General features: G+C 39.8%; 1 pseudogene; it reads left to right on the top strand.

Moving 5' to 3' along the window:
• The first annotated feature begins 4,518 nt into the window (after positions 1-4,518).
• LOC129512111 (GPN-loop GTPase 1-like) lies at positions 4,519-5,568 on the top strand (annotated as a pseudogene).
• The last annotated feature ends 237 nt before the right edge of the window (positions 5,569-5,805 follow it).

Raw genomic sequence — 5,805 nt, forward strand, 5'->3', positions numbered from 1 at the left:
CTGGATTTTTAATCTAAAGGTTTGAATGTACTTATATCAAACAGGATTTGGCAAGGATTCTTCACATTTAATACTGTTTTTTTCAGACACCACTATTAGAGGTGCTTAGATCACAGTACAAATGTAACCCTTCACTGGAAGGTTATATTCATCTTTTTGCAACCAGGACATATTCTTTTTTCTCTTTAAAGATTTATTGTTTGTTTATTTTGAAAGATTTTATTTATTCATTTATTTGAGACAGAGAGAGAATGTGAGCTGGGGGAGGAGCAGAGGTAGAGGGACAAGCTGACTCCACCTGAGGGTAGAACCTGATGCAGGGCTTCTTTATCCCACCACCCTGAGACCAGGACCTGAGCCAAAATCAAGTCAGTTGCTTGGGCACATGGATGGCTCAGCAGTTGAGCATCTGCCTACGGCTCATCCTAGGGTCCTGGGATTGAGTCCCACATTGGGCTCCCTGTAGGGAGCCTGCTTCTCCTTCTGCCTGTGTGTCTCCCTCTCTCCGTGTGTGTCTCTCATGAATAAATAAATACAAACTTAAAAAAAAAGAGAGAGTCAGATGTTCAACCGGCTGAACCACTCAGGCACCTCAAAGATTTATTTATTTATTTTAGAGCGAGAGAGCATGAGGGAGAGGGGCAGATAGGGAGAAAGAATTTCAAGCCGACTCCGCACAAAAGGTGGAGCAGGGCCGCATCTCAAAACCCTGAGATCATGACCCTACTCCAGCCAAAACCAAAAGTCCATGCTTAACTGACTATGCCACCCAAGCACCCCTGCAACCAGGACATATTCTAAAAGATTTATCAGCTCTGACCTCAGATTTCACTAGCCTTTCTCTCAGTATCCGATTTCAGGATTCAGTTCATGATCCTTGGCACTCTTATTTTGTGAAATGTCTCTCAGGTTGGGTTCTCATGGTTAGTGTCCATGGATTTTGTGGAAGGATATCACGGAGGTGCAGTGCCTTCCCCAGAGCATCCTATGGGGTATCCAGCAGCGATAGGTGCCATGACTGGTAATACCAGCCTTGGCTCCCTGGCTATGGTGGTTTCTCCAATGTAATGTCACAATTATTCCTTGCAGCCAACAAATATTCATGAGGGAGACACTTTCGGTCATGCAATATCCTGTTCCTTAAACTTTAGTCCACTAATGTTCATATTCATCTTTGATTTTGCCTGTTGCAATTACTAGTTTTGGTATTCTAGCAGTGATTCTTATCTCCCCCACTCCTAACAAATGTGTTAATTGGAATTCTTCTGTATGGAAGAGTCATCCCTTCTCCTCCATTTTGAAGTTCACCCATGGAACTCATGGGTATCTATTTTATTCTGTGGATTACAATCTAATACTATTGTTGTTTATTTAGTTGCTGAAATTGTTCCAGATTTGGCAACTGGGAGCTCTGCCAGGTTGGCCCCTGCGTTCCTTTGATATGCCCCCATCCTTTTGTGTTTTTTTTTAGCACTTCCTTACTTGTTGGCACTACAAGATGCTCTAGGCTGTTTGTATTTTCCCTACCCAGTCCTGGCATCAACAATTTCACCAATGGAGAAACCAGAGCCCTGGTTATTTCTATTGGAGAATAACATTTTAAATTTGAAAACCAAGAGCTGGGCACTAGGCTCTCTTAGCCAACAAAGTTAAAAAAAAATATGTATGTTATACCAATTCATATATATATACTTATCTATATTTCTAGCTGTGTGTGTGTATGTGTAGTAAAACAAACAAATAAACATGATTTATACTGACATTTCTGATTCTAGCCTAGTACCATGAGGTTCCTCTTAGCCTTCTCCTTTTCCTCATTTGTACTTTCTTTCTCTTTCTGATGGCAAGAAACCTGACTTTCATTATTTTGTACAGTTTTTAAAGTCAGTTTTAAATTTTGTTTTGTAAAATGCAATGAATTTATGCCTTGCATTTATTTCAAGGTTTATGGATTTTTAGCTATTCTAAGGGCTAACAGAACTTTCACACATGTTATACTCTTTAAGAGAAGAAGAGATTTTAATTTAGTTTGTAATTCATGAATGATATTACAAAAAGGTCTGTGATTCTCTAAAGACTCATTTATCTTTCCTAGGTTTTAGGGGAAAAGCAAGAAGCTAATTATCTGATTATATATTTGATGCTAAGATGGGAATGACCCTGGCCTAATCTTCTTCAATTCACTTTTTAAAAGAGGAGCTTCATAGCCCCCAAGTAATATGTAATTGGAGATGGAGAATGAATATTTTTGAAGAGAGAAGGTGTATTTCTTTTGCTTGCTGGCTTTTAGGGATTGAAGTTCAAGGAAACCCCTTACTTGGCACTTTATTTCTGAAGGCATTTGGAGTTAATTTTAGGACTTAACAGAATGTCTCTTTATTTTTTTTAATTTTTTAAAGGATTTTTTTATTATTCATTCATGAGAGATACAGAGAGAGGCAGGGACACAGGCAGAGGGAGGAGCAGACATCCTGTGGGGAGCCCAGTGTGAGACTAGATTCCAGGACCCCTGGATCACAACCTGAGCTGAAGGCAGCCGCTCAACTACTGAGCCACCCAGGTGTCCCAGAATGTCTTTTTAGAAATTCACTGTGTAATAGAAATGTAATATAAGCCACAGATATATGATCCTTACAAGTAATTTAAAAATGTTCTAGTAGCCACATTATAGAAAGTAAATAAAAATAGGTGAAATTAATTTTAAGAATGTATTTTACCAACAATACATTTTACTTATGCCATTATCTTCACAATTTTTAAATTTCAGTGTGTGATAATTATAAAAAATTTAATGAAATGTGTTATTGTATTTTTTCACATGTCTTTGAAATCTGGGATGTATTCTATATGTACAGCACATCTGAATTTGAAATAGTCACATTTGCACATTTCAATCTTTCAAAAATCCACATATGACTAGAGACTACTGTATTAGAGCAGTTTTAGAACAAAAGAGCTCCTTTAAAAGATTTCAGTCATTATCTATAAGGCAATTTGAAAGCTCATCTGAATGATTTCCCCTTTTCCAGGAAAGGAAGCAGAAATAGTACAGTCATGAAATTAAATTAGTTGCATATTTTATGGGTCCCAGGAGAAATAGGCAAGGCCAGAGAGAATGATCTCAGTCAAAAACTCAGAATGAATTATGTGAATTAAATACTGGACAATGTCCAATACTCAACATGAGTTTGTAGTTTATAAGAAGATCATGTTAAACCACCATATACAGAGATGTTCTAATTATGCTCAGTGCAGGGAAGTATATTGATACATTGTTCTATAGACTATATCAGATCCAAACTTTATGAAAAATTATATTTGATCCTTTGGGAATTGAAACTGCACTGAAATAAATACAAACTGTGTTAAATTTCTCAAAGTGGGTCTAAATCCTGGCTTCTACTTTGGTTATAAGAGAAGTAGCGGGGCACTTGGGTAGCTCAGTTGGTTAAGCCTCCAACTTTTGATTTCATCTCTGGCCATGATCTTTGGGTCATGAGACTGAGGCCCACACAGCTCTGCACTGGACACGGAGCCTGCTTAAGATTCTCTCTCTCCCTCTCCCTCTGCCTCTCCCACTCCCATTCATGCACATGTGCATTCTCTTTCCACCTCTTAAGAGAGAGAGAGAGAGAGAAAGAAAAAGAAAGAAGAAAGAAAGAAAGAAGAAAGAAAGAAAGAAAGAAAGAAAGAAAGAAAGAAAGAAAGAAAGAAAGAAGTAAAGTCCCACTTTTGTGTACAAACAAGACACTGAAACTCAGTGGTAACTAACAAGCAGTGCTCTTACAAACAGGTAATTCTTTCTAGAATCCCATGTACCATTGGATATCAGTATGGCCATAAAGTTGGCTTATTCATTGTTTTCCATGTTTATACGTTTTCTAAGCAGTTGAAAGGAATCCCTTTCATTGAAAGACAGCCTATGGTGGGACTTGTAATTGTCCTCAATCTTTATTCCACTAGACTTCTATCACCACCCAACTGTGCAAAGAGTAACATCACACCTACACTCATACAAAACAACTGGAATAATACATCACTGAGTGCTACAGATATACACTGAGTAATAAATATTTTGACGTCAAGCAGCCCAGCCTTCATGAACAGATCCCTTCTCTGGGGGAAGTTAATGAAAGTAAAGACTGAAGGAGAAACGGAAGGGCTTCTCAAAGGAGCATGACCTGGAAATCCACTGAGTAAAACAGCCAAGAAGGGATTGCCAGTTCTCAAAAGAGGGCCCCAAAGGAAAGCATACTCTGTTTAGTCAGCAACAACACTTTGAGAAATAATGAGCATAAGGTTTAGAAAAGTTGATCAAAACACAAACAAAAGCTCTCCAGGCACATCTCTATGATGGAGTGGAGAGAACCAGGAGAAAGATGGCGGCACCCACAGAGGCAGCTGAGTCACAGGCCTGGGCATCCTTGGCCCTAGTGTGTCTGCTGTGTTAGGACCAGTGGGATCTGCAGAACCACCTTTGCACAGGTGTTGTACAAGGCACGGGAGTAGTAGAGGCTTACTGGACACCTGCATAGCCAAGGCTCTCAGCCTTACATGGTTAATCTGGACCCCGCTGTACAGGAAGTACCCTTTCCTGCCACTATCGATATTTGTGACACCATGAAGTATAAAGAAGTCATGAAACAATATGGACTTGTGCCCAGTGGTGGTATAGGGACCTTAATCAATCTCTTTGCTACCAGATTTGATCAGGTGATGAAATTTATTGAGAAGGCCCAGAATATGTTTAAATATGTCTTGATTGACCTACTTGGACAGATTGAGGTGTTCACATGGTCAGCTTCTGGGACAATCATCACTGAGTCCCTGGCATCCTCATTTCCAAAAGTTGTTATATGTGCAATGGACACATCAAGAAGTACCAGCTCAGTGACCTTCATGTCCAATATACTCTATGCTTGCAGCATCTTGTACAATACCAAGATGCCTTTCATTGTGGTTATGAATATAAGTGACAGCATTGATCACAGTTTGCAGTGGAATGGATGCAAGATTTTGAGGCTTTCTAAGATGTCTTGAATCAAAAGACTCCATATGTCAGTAACCTGACTTGTTCAATGGGCCTGGTGTTGAATGAGTTTTACAGCTCACTTAGGGAGGTGAGTGCTTTCTGGGCACAGAGTTAGATGAACCCTTCGTGCAAGTCACCAGTGCTGCAGAAGAATATGAAAGGGCATATCGTCCTGATTATGAATGTCTAGAGAAGTCACTGGCCAGTACACAGAGCCAGGAGCAGAAAGAACAACTGGAACACCTTCGAAAAGATATGGGCTCTGTAGCCTTGGACACATACTGGACAATGTCCAATACTCAACATGAGTTTGTAGTTTATAACAAACTTAAAGAGAAGCCACAGACAGCTTCTCTCCTGCTCTCAACCCTTCTGACTTGATCCTGACTTGGGGAACTTTGGATGAAGAGGATGACAAAGCCGACAGTGATACTGATGATACTGATCACAGAGTTACAGAGAAAAGCTCTGAAGAGCCATCATTCCAGAATTTGATGCAAGAATCAATGGCAGAGTACTGGAAGAGAAACAAGTAGTTTCTAGAAGTCCAAAATTTTGGAACTCTGAAGGAACTATCCTAACCTCTGATTAGGGGCTACTGTAAAGGACAATTTTGTTCAAAGTAGCAGTTTCTCTTATAGGAAAATTTGACCCAGATGCAGCCAGGGAAAGACCACCGGACCTGACGGGTATATGCCATTGCCCCTTGGCCTTTCCCTTGGATTTATGCAAGGAAGGATATTCTGACTATTCTTGGATCCTGGACAGCCCGC

This window comes from Nyctereutes procyonoides, unplaced genomic scaffold (genome assembly GCF_905146905.1).
Source record: "Nyctereutes procyonoides isolate TBG_1078 unplaced genomic scaffold, NYPRO_anot_genome, whole genome shotgun sequence".
In the NCBI taxonomy this organism is placed as follows: Eukaryota; Metazoa; Chordata; class Mammalia; order Carnivora; family Canidae; genus Nyctereutes; species Nyctereutes procyonoides.